Source organism: Taudactylus pleione, unplaced genomic scaffold (genome assembly GCF_031769625.1).
Source record: "Taudactylus pleione unplaced genomic scaffold, aTauple2 ptg001274l, whole genome shotgun sequence".
NCBI classification, from domain to species: Eukaryota; Metazoa; Chordata; class Amphibia; order Anura; family Myobatrachidae; genus Taudactylus; species Taudactylus pleione.
In genome coordinates, this window is record NW_028285674.1 from 393,697 (window position 1) to 410,146 (window position 16,450).

Consider the following 16,450-nt stretch of genomic DNA (forward strand, 5'->3'; position numbering starts at 1 on the left):
CACTTCTCCTATATGCGAACGCCTCATTGACACCCTGTAAAACCCATTCAGCCGTAAGTGAGAAGTGTCCAAATATGTGTACGACTCTGAATTATTTGTAAATGTTCTAAATTCCATATGCCACGGTTTGCTAAAAGATTGCAAGATTTACATGCATTCAGAATTATGTGCAAATCTGAATCAGGCCCTGAGACTGTCAGTATTGAACATTATTGTGGTTTTACAATGAAGTACCAAAAGTCATGGGATAGATGACTAGTATTGTGTAGGATTCCCTCTTCACCAGGGAAGTGCAGCAACTCAACGTGGCATTGATTCCACAAGTAGACAGAAGACCTCTGGAGAGATGTTGACCCATGCTGTCTGGATAGTTTCCCACAGCTCCCTGATATTTGTAGGTGCAGGATCTTGGGTGCGAATGGATCTCTCCACCACGTACCATAAATGCTCGATTGGATTCATGTTGGGCAGAAATGGTTGCCACTCCATTCATCTGAACTCTCTAGAATGCTCCTAAAACCATATCTGGACAACTTGAGACCTATGACATGGTGCATTATCCTGGTGGAATATTCCATCGTTGTGGGGGTACATGAAGTCCATGAAGGGCTGCAAATGGTCTTCAAGCAATGCAACATAGTGGTTACCGGTCAATGATGTATTCAGATAGACCAACAGACTCAACCCATTCCACATTATTATGGAATCACATCAGCCAGCACTGTGCCTTGTTGACAACTAGGGTCCATGGCCTAATGAGGTCTGCGCCAAACACACCCAAACCCTACCATCAGCCCGAAATAACTGGAACCGTGACTCATCGGACCACACCACATTGCCAGTCCTCCAGGGTCCAATTAGCGATTTCACGAGTCCAGGTTAAGCGCTGTATCTGGTGTCGTAGGGGCGCTCTGGTGGGTCTTCTGCTCACATATCCCATGGAAGTTAAAGAATGCTGCACTGACCTGCGGGATATGCGTCTGGTACCTCCTGCATTGAATGTGGATGTGATTTTAACCAGTGTCGCTTGTCTGTTACACACGGACAATTCTGGCCAGACGCCGGTGGTCACGTTCATTAAGCACCTGTGGTCAGCCACTGTGCTTTACACGGTGGGTGGTAATTCCTTCCATGAGGTATTCCCAGTACACACGTGACACTGTAAATCGAGGAATGGTGAATGTCCGCACGACTTCGGAAATCAAATGTTACATCCGTCGGGCTCCCACTATCATTCCCCATTCGAACTCCGATAATTCACGTCACCTTGCCTTGAGCAGCCTAGCCGGTGTTCAAAGTGGCTCACGAGATGTCAGATTACAACTGTACAACTGATGCAGGTCTGGGAATTTCCACAACGTCACAGTACAGTGACGCCACCTACCATTACCTTTACATACTTCTATCCCATTTTGGCACTTCAGTGTAAATTACCTGCTTGCCTTAAACACGCCGAAAAGTGCTTATTAAATTTATCCCTATATGGAATTACTGCTTTATTTTGTTTTCATGGTTAGGTACACTTTCTAGTAGAGTGCGTCTTGCAGTAGTTGGATGTGAAGAATCTGAAGAGAATAAAGATTATTCACTCTTTAATGGCAAGAGCATAGTTTGCAATCCTCAGATGTCCAGCCTCCATGTCATGCCTGAGGGTTGGTTTGGGTTAGAACAGGCGTGGGAGGCTGAAGAGGAGATTTGAGAGGCTCTTGGCAATGCAAGCACCAACATCCACCCTGCAGCCCTTGCCCCTAATTGCAGGGCACCTCCATGCTCTGCAGTGCACCCCTTCATCAACCCCCCCTCCCTGTGCTCCCCGCTATTCCTGGGCGCCTGGGCCTGGGTGCATCTTCTCCCCGGCAATAACAAGCCGTCTAGCTTAAGACGCTGCCCGGCAGCTTCTTAAGCTAGACGGCAGCCTAGACGTCTGGACCTGGGGCATTTTCTCCATGGCAATAACAAGTCGTCTAGAATAAGATGCTGCCGTCTAGCTTAAGACGCTGCCCGTACCCCCGAATAGCCCCTTGAGGCAAACTGCATCAAAAAATGCATAAAAAAACACAAAGTAAACCCCAAAAAGCACTTTGAAAATGTGGGCAAAAAATTCAAAGTGGGGTTACCAATTCAAAAACTAGCGAAATAGCCTTTTGGGGGGGGTCTACAAGTATGGGGGAGGTTTTTCTTTTATTGCAGGTGTTTGCTGAAGGTGCGTTTTTTGGTGCACTTTAAAGCTTGAGTTTAGTGATTTTGTACTATGCTTGCACACATTTTCATGTACCCCAAATTTGATAGGAATACTTATTTTTTTTTAAAAAGTAGCAAAATGCTATTTTTTCACCACTTTCTCAAAGACGCCAAATAGCTCATATTGAGACTAATTAGGAACAAGGCCTGCAAGGTGTAAGTTGGGGCTAGCATTGCCAGGAGCGCTTGCATGGTTGAAAGGGCTGGCTGGGACCTGTAGTTCCACGATTGAAAGTAGCATCTGGAGATCCGCTGTTAGAGGGCAGCGTCTTAAGCTAGACGGATGCGCCCATGTCCAGGATAACGGGGAGCACAGGGGGGGTTGATGAAGGGGTGCACTGCAGCGCATGGGGATGCCCAGCAATTAGGGACAAGGCCTGCAAGGTGTACGTTGGGGCTAGCATTGCCTGGAGCACTTGCATGGATGAAATGGACAACTGGGACCTGTAGTTCCACGGTTGAAAGTAGCGTCGGGGGATGCGCTATTAGCGGGCAGCATGTTGGATATGTAGGCCTTTTTTATTGTCTAAAAGTAACGTGTCAATCTATTATCTGTCGATCTATTAGCTGTCGATCTATTTGATTTTGATCTGTTATTATGTCTATTTGTGTGGTGTGGATCTATTAACTGTTGATCTATTATTTGTCTACCTATTTGGTTTCAAACTTGGAACATTGTCTAACTATTAGTTGTCGATCTACGTTGTGTCGCCCTTATATACCTTTCGATCTTACATATTCGATATATTACATATCGATCTAATGTCCCATTCGACTATATTACTGTCTGACTATTGTTACTGTCGATCTATACTTTGTCTATCTTAACTTCATGTCGAACTAACGTGGTTGACCATTTAATGGTCGAACAAGTTGTGTCCGATCTAATAATCCACACCCTGAGCGGTATCCGGTTGTCTGATGCACTGCGATGCCATACGCAGCCTGAGGCCTGATAGCATGCGATGAATTTAGCAATTTCTAAGTAAGGTCACAGCTTGTGCATGTGTGCATGGGGCTGCGATGGTACTCGATTGTACTAATGTTTTCGCCGTCTTGCCAAACATTACAGATGTGTGTTAGGTAAAGTGGGCGTCTTTATGTTGTGCTGCGGTGGCATTGTGATCGCAATGAATTAGCATGCTATTCGCAGTTGAACTGCGTGCGTAATCGCTATTGCATTCGCAGTTGTGATCCGTAATGAATCAGGCCTTGTGACCATTCAGATACAGAGTACCTGGGAGTCCAGCATAGAGCTGTAACTTCAGCAAGAAGCGATGTTGTACTGGCAACAGAGGCCAGTCAGGTAATGGAATTTGTAGGGGAGGATCCTCAGGGATTGGATGCTACGATCAGCTGGTCTGGGAGCAGTGCTCTGAGTAGAGGCAGTGTCAGGTGACAGAGTCCAATATCTCTGGGGCCCATTTTGCAATTATATTGAGGTAACAGTGTTGACCCCAGAGGATTATTCCATCTTTCAACTACTCAGGGAAAGACATGCTTGAATGGGAGGTTGGGGTAAATATATGTTTGGTGAAATTAATATAACACTGGTTTTATTTATTTCCCTTTATGTTTCCAAAATATATATTTAAATACAAATTAATATAATTTTGCTTATTATCTGAGAATATGTTACAAATCCATTGCAACCATTAAACCGAGTACCACCTTCTATTGTCCCTTTCAAATAATCACCTTATGTTGACCCAAAGCCACCCTTTATGTTTTCTTCATATAAAATACTGTTTTTGCAATACTGAATCTTGTAAGAAAAATGTCAAGGTCCATTAAAAATGTTTCTCATCTGACACCATACCAATGCATTCAGAAATGTATAAAACACAATGAGGAAATGAACCTTATGCCAATTATGTTCCAAAAAAAAACCAATAGTCTTTTCTCACTTCACAATATGAAAAAAACAAAATAACATAAAAAACCAGGTATTAGAAAATTATCTTGCAGAATACTGTATATATACATGTACATTATCTAGGGTGCATGAGTTGTATGCCTTTTACTGAATACCTCAGAGGCTAATAAAAGAAACCTTTATAATGAATGTTAAACACCTTTGGATGTAAGCATTTATGTGACCCATGTTACATACTCCACTTATTGTGGAGGCTTCCTATGGTGGAATGGTTCATATCTAGACTCACCTGCATTCCTATGGAATCTCACCTTTATGCTTCCTGAATTAACACTCAGGGTGTGTATATATATATATATATATATATATATATAGCGTTCCCGCTAGGCTGTTTTAGCGGGGCGCGGCGCCCTGCCCTCCTTCTGGAGGGCAAAAAGCACCCTGCCCTCCAGGAGGAGGGCAAAAAGCGCCCTGCCCTAACAGCCTGCGGGAGCCGTTCTCGGGTGGACAAACATGCGGTGATCCGGTCACCGCCGGAGAATAGACGCCAGGCGCATGCGCCCGGCATCTATTCTCCCTTTCTGCAGCGCTTGGGGGGCTGCCCGGCATGTCCGTAAGCGCCGGGCACGCCCCCAAGTATCACGAAAAGGGGATGCGTCTTCTAGACACGCCCCCTTTTCATAACCACACCCCCTTTTCGGGGGCGCGCGCCTAAGGCACGCGCACAAGATTGCCCTCTCTAGCTCCGGCGCCCTGCCTGCCGCCGGAGCTAGAGGGAACACTATATATATATATATATATATATACAGGTTGAGTCTCCCATATCCAAAATGCTTGGGACCACTGGTGTTTTGGATATTGGAATATTCCGTTGTATGGAATATGTGCATAAAATAGTTAAATATCTTGGGAATGGGACCCAAATCTAAACACAATGCATTTATGTTCTATACACAGTCTGCAGATAATTTCATACAATATTTTTAATAATTTTGTGTATCAAAAAAAGTTTGTGTACATACATGAAATTCATTTATGTTTCATAGACACCTTATACACACAGCCTGAAGGTTATTTTATACTATATTTTAATAATGTTGTTCTTTAAACAAAGTTTGTGTACATTGAACCATCAGAATGCAAAGGTTTCACTTTCTCATTCATGCTAAAAATATTCCGTATTTCGGAATATTTGGATATGGGAGACTCAACCTGTATTAATTTTCTAATGCCTGGCTTTTTATGTTATTTTGTTTTTTCATATTCTGAGAAACTATGACATCATTGAAGGTGAGACAAATGATACATCTCATCTTTGATTTGAAGTGAGAAAAGACTATTATTTTTTTGGGAACAGAATTGGCACAAGGTTCATTTCCTCTTTGTGTTTTAGTTGCAAGTTGTGGTGACTTGTTATAAGGTTGTGATCTGCTGCCATTTCTAGTGCCCAAGTTCGGACTAGTACACTTTGTCATTTACATACAGAGATAAACCTTAGGATTGTGTAGGGTTATGATGCAACTTTTGCTTTTAGTTATTACTAATGATGATACTGCATGGTAATGTCAGTAAAAATAGCTGGCTATCAGTAAATTGGTAAAAATTTATCAAGCAAAATGTTGTCAATGATTGGCAACAATCTAAGGCGGCATTCAATTCCCGACATCAACGGAACGGCACTTCACATCCTCCTGAGAATTGCACGTTTTCTCTTGTGATGTTAACACTACCTTAGGCTTCATTTACTAACGAACGAAAATACCAGCGACAATTGCTCCAGTGTTATGGGCATGATCAACGGTCCGTCTGCGCATGTGCATGACAGTGCCTGGAAGATTTTGCTGAAGCCGGAAAGGCACCGCCGGGTCTCCATTGCCTGCAATGGGGCCCGCATCACTCACACCATCTAAAAGATGGCGAGAGCAATGCTGTAAACACAGCGATAATCTTAGATTACTGCTGTTTATTAAATGCAGGAAGGTGGCATAACCCCTTTAGTGAGCGCTAAAGGGGTTATGTTTCGTTAGTAAATAGAGCCCCATAATAGGACGATATGTGCGCCACAGCTACATCTGCGGCTCTTCCCACCGAATTGAACTCCCACTTGTACCCCTTTCACACTGAAAATCCTGGGTAATTCACTTCTACCCGGCAATTTGTAGAACCTTGGATTTTGCCCTGTGTGAAAGGGTCATCCCGGGGCTAAATTCCCGGGTCTCAGACCCTGGTCGTAGATGTCCCGAGATGAACCTTTCACACTGGGAAAAAACCCGGGTTGTTCTGCAAATTACCGGGTGAAAGTGAATTACTCAGGATTTTCTTTTTCCTGTGTGAAAGGGGTATCAGACCGAAAATGGCAAAAAACCTGGCATGCAAAATGGCAGGTAAAAAACGTTTTTTTGCCATTTTCTGTCTGAAAGTGGTATAGTTACTTTATATAAAAACGGGTGTTTTCAGGTGATTAAACAAATATACAATTATAAATGGGCCCCATTGGATATATAGGAAGTGATGCATTGATTTTCAGTGTGGCTCAAAGTGAAAGTGGCTCAAATATTGACTGTGTGATTTGGGTAGGATCCACAAGTGCCAGTATGCCCTGCAAGCCTTCTATAACCTTGTATGCTCCTAGTAGCTAATATTTAGCAAGAAGCGATGTTGTACTGGCAACAGAGGCCAGTCAGGTAATGGAATTTGTAGGGGAGGATCCTCAGGGATTGGATGCTACGATCAGCTGGTCTGGGAGCAGTGCTCTGAGTAGAGGCAGTGTCAGGTGACAGTCCAATATCTCTGGGGCCCATTTTGCAATTATATTGAGGTAACAGTGTTGACCCCAGAGGATTATTCCATCTTTCAACTACTCAGGGAAAGACATGCTTGAATGGGAGGTTGGGGTAAATATATGTTTGGTGAAATTAATATAACACTGATTTGGGTAGGATCCACAAGTGCCAGTATGCCCTGCAAGCCTTCTATAACCTTGTATGCTCCTAGTAGCTAATATTTAAGATCTACAATGTATTTTTCTGTGATATGATCTGCAGCCACAAAAGCCCACCTTAGTTGTATTACATGCTAGAGGTGAGTACCCTGCATGTTGGTGGTATTACATGAAAGTGGTGAGTAGCTGGCATTTTGATGGTATTACATGCAAGTGGTGAGTAGCTGGCATTTTGATGGTATTACATGCAAGTGGCGAGTAGCTGGCATTTTGATGGTATTATATTAAAGTGGTGAGTAGCTGGCATTTTGATGGTATTACATGCAAGTGGCGAGTACCCTGCAAGTTGGTGGTATTACATGCAAGTGGTGAATAGCTGGCATTTTGATGGTATTACATGCTAGTGGTGAGTAGCTGGCATTTTGATGTTATTACATGCTAGTGGTGAGTAGCTGGCATTTTGATGGTATTAAATGAAAGGGTTGAGTAGCTTGCATTTTGATGGTATTACATGCTAGTGGTTGAGTAGCTGGCATTTTTATGATATTACATGCTAGTGGTGAGTAGCTGGCATTTTGATGGTATTAATGCAAGTGGTGAGTAGCTGGCATTTTTATGATATTACATGCTAGTGGTGAGTAGCTTGCATTTTGATGATATTACATGCTAGTGGTGAGTAGCTTGCATTTTGATGGTATTACATGCTAGTGGTGAGTAGCTTGCATTTTGATGGTATTACATGTTAGTGGTGAGTAGCTGGCATTTTGATGGTATCACATGCTAGTGGTTGAGTAGCTGGCATTTTGATGGTATTAAATGAAAGGGTTGAGTAGCTTGCATTTTGATGGTATTACATGCTAGTGGTGAGTAGCTGGCATTATGATGGTATTACATGTTAGTGGTGAGTAGCTGGCATTTTGATGGTATCACATGCAAGTGGTGAGTAGCTGGCATTTTGATGGTATCACATGCTAGTGGTTGAGTAGCTGGCATTTTGATGGTATTAAATGAAAGGGTTGAGTAGCTGGCATTTTGATGGTATTACATGCTAGTGTTGAGTAGCTGGCATTATGATGGTATTACATGTTAGTGGTGAGTAGCTGGCATTTTGATGGTATCACATGCTAGTGGTTGAGTAGCTGGCATTTTGATGGTATTACATGCAAGTGGTGTGTACCCTGCATGTTGATGGTATTACATGCTAGTGCTGAGTAGCTGGCATTTTGATGGTATTACATGCAAGTGGTGTGTACCCTGCATGTTGATGGTATTACATGCTAGTGCTGAGTAGCTGGCATTATGATGGTATTACATGCAAGTGGTGAGTAGCTGGCATTTTGATGGTATCACATGCAAGTGGTGAGTAGCTTGCATTTTGATGGTATTACATGCTAGAGGTGTGTATACTGCATGTTGATGGTATTACATGCTAGAGGTGTGTATACTGCATGTTGATGGTATTATATGTCAGTGGTGAGTAGCTGGCATTATGATGGTATTACATGCTAGTGGTGAGTAGCTTGCATTTTGATGGTATTACATGCTAGTGGTGAGTAGCTTGCATTTTGATGATATTACATGCTAGTGGTGAGTAGCTTGCATTTTGATGGTATTACATGTTAGTGGTGAGTAGCTGGCATTTTGATGGTATCACATGCTAGTGGTTGAGTAGCTGGCATTTTGATGGTATTAAATGAAAGGGTTGAGTAGCTTGCATTTTGATGGTATTACATGCTAGTGGTGAGTAGCTTGCATTTTGATGGTATTACATGCTAGTGGTGAGTAGCTTGCATTTTGATGATATTACATGCTAGTGGTGAGTAGCTGGCATTATGATGGTATTATATTAAAGTGGTGAGTAGCTGGCATTTTGATGGTATTACATGCAAGTGGCGAGTACCCTGCAAGTTGGTGGTATTACATGCAAGTGGTGAGTAGCTGGCATTTTGATGGTATTACATGCTAGTGGTGAGTAGCTGGCATTTTGATGTTATTACATGCTAGTGGTGAGTAGCTGGCATTTTGATGGTATTAAATGAAAGGGTTGAGTAGCTGGCATTTTTATGATATTACATGCTAGTGGTGAGTAGCTGGCATTTTGATGGTATTAATGCAAGTGGTGAGTAGCTGCCATTTTTATGATATTACATGCTAGTGGTGAGTAGCTTGCATTTTGATGATATTACATGCTAGTGGTGAGTAGCTTGCATTTTGATGGTATTACATGCTAGTGGTGAGTAGCTTGCATTTTGATGGTATTACATGTTAGTGGTGAGTAGCTGGCATTTTGATGGTATCACATGCTAGTGGTTGAGTAGCTGGCATTTTGATGGTATTAAATGAAAGGGTTGAGTAGCTTGCATTTTGATGGTATTACATGCTAATGGTGAGTAGCTGGCATTATGATGGTATTACATGTTAGTGGTGAGTAGCTGGCATTTTGATGGTATCACATGCAAGTGGTGAGTAGCTGGCATTTTGATGGTATCACATGCTAGTGGTTGAGTAGCTGGCATTTTGATGGTATTAAATGAAAGGGTTGAGTAGCTGGCATTTTGATGGTATTACATGCTAGTGTTGAGTAGCTGGCATTATGATGGTATTACATGTTAGTGGTGAGTAGCTGGCATTTTGATGGTATCACATGCTAGTGGTTGAGTAGCTGGCATTTTGATGGTATTACATGCAAGTGGTGTGTACCCTGCATGTTGATGGTATTACATGCTAGTGCTGAGTAGCTGGCATTTTGATGGTATTACATGCAAGTGGTGTGTACCCTGCATGTTGATGGTATTACATGCTAGTGCTGAGTAGCTGGCATTATGATGGTATTACATGCAAGTGGTGAGTAGCTGGCATTTTGATGGTATCACATGCAAGTGGTGAGTAGCTTGCATTTTGATGGTATTACATGCTAGAGGTGTGTATACTGCATGTTGATGGTATTACATGCTAGAGGTGTGTATACTGCATGTTGATGGTATTATATGTCAGTGGTGAGTAGCTGGCATTATGATGGTATTACATGCTAGTGGTGAGTAGCTTGCATTTTGATGGTATTACATGCTAGTGGTGAGTAGCTTGCATTTTGATGATATTACATGCTAGTGGTGAGTAGCTTGCATTTTGATGGTATTACATGTTAGTGGTGAGTAGCTGGCATTTTGATGGTATCACATGCTAGTGGTTGAGTAGCTGGCATTTTGATGGTATTAAATGAAAGGGTTGAGTAGCTTGCATTTTGATGGTATTACATGCTAGTGGTGAGTAGCTTGCATTTTGATGGTATTACATGCTAGTGGTGAGTAGCTTGCATTTTGATGATATTACATGCTAGTGGTGAGTAGCTGGCATTATGATGGTATTACATGTTAGTGGTGAGTAGCTGGCATTTTGATGGTATCACATGCAAGTGGTGAGTAGCTGGCATTTTGATGGTATCACATGCTAGTGGTTGAGTAGCTGGCATTATGATGGTATTACATGTTAGTGGTGAGTAGCTGGCATTTTGATGGTATCACATGCTAGTGGTTGAGTAGCTGGCATTTTGATGGTATTAAATGAAAGGGTTGAGTAGCTTGCATTTTGATGGTATTACATGCTAGTGGTGAGTAGCTTGCATTTTGATGGTATTACATGCTAGTGGTGAGTAGCTGGCATTTTGATGATATTACATGCTAGTGGTGTGTACCCTGCATGTTGATGGTATTACATGCTAGTGCTGAGTAGCTGGCATTTTGATGGTATTACATGCAAGTGGTGTGTACCCTGCATGTTGATGGTATTACATGCTAGTGCTGAGTAGCTGGCATTATGATGGTATTACATGCAAGTGGTGAGTAGCTGGCATTTTGATGGTATCACATGCAAGTGGTGAGTAGCTTGCATTTTGATGGTATTACATGCTAGAGGTGTGTATACTGCATGTTGATGGTATTACATGCTAGAGGTGTGTATACTGCATGTTGATGGTATTATATGTCAGTGGTGAGTAGCTGGCATTATGATGGTATTACATGCTAGTGGTGAGTAGCTTGCATTTTGATGGTATTACATGCTAGTGGTGAGTAGCTTGCATTTTGATGATATTACATGCTAGTGGTGAGTAGCTTGCATTTTGATGGTATTACATGTTAGTGGTGAGTAGCTGGCATTTTGATGGTATCACATGCTAGTGGTTGAGTAGCTGGCATTTTGATGGTATTAAATGAAAGGGTTGAGTAGCTTGCATTTTGATGGTATTACATGCTAGTGGTGAGTAGCTTGCATTTTGATGGTATTACATGCTAGTGGTGAGTAGCTTGCATTTTGATGATATTACATGCTAGTGGTGAGTAGCTGGCATTATGATGGTATTACATGTTAGTGGTGAGTAGCTGGCATTTTGATGGTATCACATGCAAGTGGTGAGTAGCTGGCATTTTGATGGTATCACATGCTAGTGGTTGAGTAGCTGGCATTATGATGGTATTACATGTTAGTGGTGAGTAGCTGGCATTTTGATGGTATTACATGCTAGTGGTTGAGTAGCTGGCATTTTGATGGTATTACATGCAAGTGGTGTGTACCCTGCATGTTGATGGTATTACATGCTAGTGCTGAGTAGCTGGCATTTTGATGGTATTACATGCAAGTGGTGTGTACCCTGCATGTTGATGGTATTACATGCTAGTGCTGAGTAGCTGGCATTTTGATGGTATCACATGCAAGTGGTGAGTAGCTGGCATTATGATGGTGTTACATGCTAGAGGTGTGTATACTGCATGTTGATGGTATTACATGCTAGAGGTGTGTATACTGCATGTTGATGGTATTATATGTCAGTGGTGAGTAGCTGGCATTATGATGGTATTACATGCTAGTGGTGAGTAGCTGGCATTATGATGGTGTTACATGCTAGAGGTGAGTATTACGTGCTATTGGTGAGTTGCCTGCATGTTAGTGGTGTTCATAGCATATGTTACATGGGATTTTACAATAACAGCACAGGTAACCTGCTGTTATGTGCTGGTCACTCTCCATGCGCAGGAGAGCAGAGTAAATGATGCGTCCATGACGTGACGTGACGGGAGATGAAAAGTGACTTTGGTGAGTGACGGGAGGGGAGCAGCACCATGCGGGATAGTGTGTGACAGATAGATTTCCTGTGATCAGAGCGCACTGACACAGGAGGAGTGGGTGACAGACAGATGGCTCAGAGGGCACATGGAGGGGTATCACTATGTGACGGGGTGTGAGTATGGGATGATGGGGATACAGCGAGCTGCCCGTATCCATCTCCTGGGTGTGTGAAGCAGAGCCCCAGCCCTGGCCCCTATTGGAGCGACATAACACTTTGTTCCCCTCCCGAATTGGCCCCTTCACGACGATCACAGACATTGGCTACCAGTGCCGTCCCATCTTTTTTCATTGGTCAGCGCCCCGTCCCCTCCGTCTCCCATTGGTCGATCTGGTTGGGAGAGCGTCCGCAAACGATTGGCCTGACCTTTTTCCGAACGCAGCCATTGGCCGCGGGGGGCGTAGCAGGAAGACGCCACAGTCAGTGAGAGCTGCGGCGTAGCGGATCCCGGAGGGCTCCGTTCCTACCTCCACCGTCACCCGCCGGAGCCCTCCCACCAGCCTCATCGTCCCGGCAACCGCCTCCCTCAGAGCGGCGCCGCCGCCGTATGGTGGAGTTCCTGCGTGACAGGTGAGCGCGTGACAGCGGCGTGGGCGGGAGTGTGGTGACAACACGAGGGACCACGACACCCGGGTATAGGAGGGGGTGAGGAGGCATGGGAGGGGGGCACGGTTACACATTGGGGGGAGCAGAGGCTGAGCATGGTGGGGGCACCAGATGGAGAGATGGGCGACAGTGGCAGGTGTCACACCCAGAGGGGCTGCCAGCAGCTGGCTAGGCGTCACGCACCTACAGCTGGGCAATACATCACACAGGGATGGGAGCATATGTATCCTTATGTACGTTGCAAAGTTCTCCAAACACTGGCTTCTTTGTAAATATACCCATATATTCTGCAGTGCATAGGACTAGGAGCCAACTTTGTAAAATCATTAAAGGTTACCCCCGCCCATAGGCCATGCATAGACATGATTAGTGGCATCACAGATATTGGGGTTGCTCCTGCACCCACAGTGCTGGCTCCTGTGCTCCCATGCAGAATGCTGATAGCCTCTAAATCCACTATGCTAGTGAGCAGCTGCTGTAATATACATGGTGCTGGATTCCTGCTATAACTTTAGTTTGAAAGAGAAGATCAATCTACATGGCTCATGGCCACCTGGCTGTCACTGTGCTACAGGTGACTGAAGGCATATATTTGACATCTAAACAGCTTAATCGTTGATAATGGTTTATCGTTAAGTTATAGGGGTAAATTGAATTAGATGAGAGTTTGGTTCTGCGAGCCATTCTCAATGTGAACTAATACTGCAAATTACATTAGCAATTCAATTCCATACTCGCATTGATTTTCCAGAGCAAATTTGTGGGTTTTTTGTGTGCACCCCTTGAGCAAGTGAAAATGTAGGGAAAACCTTTATTTTAAACTAAAAATATTGGGACACTGCATAACCTCTGGTGCTCCACTCTCAATGAATATGTGTGCACTTGGGATTAAATAGCATCATTTGGCCAATAAAGACATGTCAGTGTTCAGGTGAATTTCTCATAAAAGCTCAATAATGAGTTAAATGATGTGGACCAGGTATGTAGAGGTGTTGTGGGTTTACAAACTTGTATAAAAACACTGAAAAATTACTATGCAGACATTGTTCTGTACCTCAGAATACAGTAAAGACTTTAATATGCTGAAAAACACTTGCTATCATTTTTCAACCATAATTAAAAAGTGCACAAATCAGCCAGTACTGTTCCTATGGCCACTAACTGTCCTCTATATTGTCCTGCTATCTCAGTTGTCACATTTTTGGGGTCCAGGATGTTTTTCTCACTTTTTTTATGCTCTTTTCTTAAGTCGCATTATGTAAAAAACTCAAAGCAACTTCGCTGCGATTACTGCAAATTGGCATTTCTAATTGATTCTCTCTTTTCTCTGGTGTGCGCGTTCATGCAATGTTTGCAAGTTTCATAAAACAAATTTGCTCATAATTGAATTGACCCCGTAATGTGGTAACATAAGACTAAATAAAGGTAGATAAGGGAGATTTACTGTCCGTTTTTCAAAGTCAATTAATGTGAAACCATGATTAAAAACAGCAACAGAAATAAGTGCTAAACCAGGCTTGTTTAGCGTTTATTTCCTTTGCCGCTTCAAATTAATCTTTTGAAAAACAGGTGGATAGTAAACCTAGCCCTTTGTCAGTTTCCCTAATAGTTAAGTGTACGCGCCACAAACATTTTTTATATAGGGTAGCATTTTGGATACATACATAACTTTATTTCTGCATATATTATATATTCATACATTACTCACCACTGATAGTGCATAATCATATTACCTCTCTGACTGTTCCTTAACTTTAAAAGTTGCCATTGCTCTGTTGTGATAAAAGATTTTTAGGAGTGATGATACTTGTTGTTATACCTCTCATAATAGTATGAATGTATTTTCTGGGCTTTATTTGCTTTATGTTCATAAAAATTGTTGTTGTTTTTTTTACATCTGTAAAAAGCATAAGACTATGACATGACAATTTAAAAGGCTAATTTAATTTTGGTGGTGTGTGTGAAAGATACATAAGTAAGAGTATTCTGACTAAAAGCAGTGGTTCTGTCATAATGCCATATTGGTTGTTTCTCCTGTTGGCAAGTACAGATCTTTTTTTTTTTTTTTTTTTCTTTCAGCCAGATATGGGTTTTCTCCAGCACCTTTTTGTGCATTTGATATGTCATGTCTGAAACCCAACATACATTTTATGGTACCATATAAATGCATAAATTATTAAGTAGTTTTACATTCTAGCAATTCCCTGGGTGGGGTGTGACGTCTCCATGCTGTGTAGAATGAAAAAGTTTATTGGCCAGGTCATTGCTCACCTGCTTTCTTTCTTTCCTAGGTTTGAAAGAAATATTGGTCATGTTAATGATCAAAACAAAGTGTGGCTGCCCATGTTTTCTAGACATGCATGCAATTTGTTGGGTACTAACCCAGTATTTTCCACTATGATCAATTTGTACAGTAAAATATAATTAGTTTGAAAATCATTTTAATATAATGCACAGTTAAAATATACTAACTGAGCAACCTGGAGTGATCAATCTGGAATGTGTTATTTCTTGCACACAATATCGTGATGGTACTGTTCTGCTTAGTTTTACATCACTGTGGAATATGTTGAGCACAAAAATAATAGAATTAATATATATGTCTGACCAGGTACACCATCCACATGTTCAAAAGATAATGCAATGACACTTAACATATGTTATAGTTTGTTTTCTATCATATTAACAAGGCAATGTATTATAAGCAATTTATTTCTGTCCTATAAAATTAGAAAACTGAAGTGCCACAAGTGTTGTGTTCTTTTATACTTTTAAGTATATTTTTCCACCTATAAATACAGGTTGAGTCTCCCATATCAAATATTCCGAAATACGGAATATTCCGAAATACAGAATAATTTTGGCATGACTGAGATAATGAAACCTTTGATTTTTGATGGTTCAATGTACACAAACTTTCTCTAAGGCACAAATTATTAAAATATTGTATAACATTACTTTCAGGCTGTGTGAATAAGGTGTTATATAAAACAAATTAATTTCATCTATGTACTCAAACTTTGCTTGAACCACAAAATTATTAAAAATATGGTATAAAATGACCTGTAGGCTGTGTGTATACGGTGTATATAACACATAAATGCGTTCTGTGAGTATATTGGTGTCCTATTCCCAAGATATTTCATTATGAAATGCATACGGAATATTCCGTTATCCAAAATACCTCTGGTCCCAAGCATTTTGGATATGGGAGACTCAACCTGTATAATTTAAAGCACTTTAAATCCCATTTGCAATATTTTGTATTTTATGCAATAATACTGGAAGTGTGTAAAATGCTTACTACACTGACCATGTTCCGGCTGCAAATTTAAATACTTGCTAAAAACGGTGTAGACATTTGCAATTACAGGAATTGATTTTTTTTTTTCTTCTACACCGCTAAAGCAAATTGGGCAATAGCAGTAGCTGGGATTTCTCCTCTATACTCTTCTACAGCAGGTTCAACAGTATATTTACTATACACACGGGGGCAGCACAGTTGGTGTAGTGGTTAGCATTACTGCCTCTCAGAACTGCAGTCATAAGCTCCATAATCGCTCGTAGACCATTTGTGACTCATGATCACAGTTCTGAGAGGCAGTAATGCTAACCACTACACCAACTGTGCTGGTACACAGTTGGTACCAGCACACAATATGTGTAT

At 41.8% G+C, this 16,450-nt stretch overlaps 1 protein-coding gene across 1 annotated transcript in view; it reads left to right on the forward strand.

Annotated features, from left to right (window-relative positions):
* Positions 1-12,595: 12,595 nt before the first annotated feature.
* Positions 12,596-16,450, forward strand: part of LOC148443417 (bromo adjacent homology domain-containing 1 protein-like) — a 179,223-nt gene continuing 175,368 nt past the window's right edge. The window contains exon 1 of the mRNA XM_088462840.1: positions 12,596-12,747. The gene's annotated coding sequence lies outside the window, so the exon portion shown is untranslated. The remainder of the gene's footprint in view (positions 12,748-16,450) is intronic.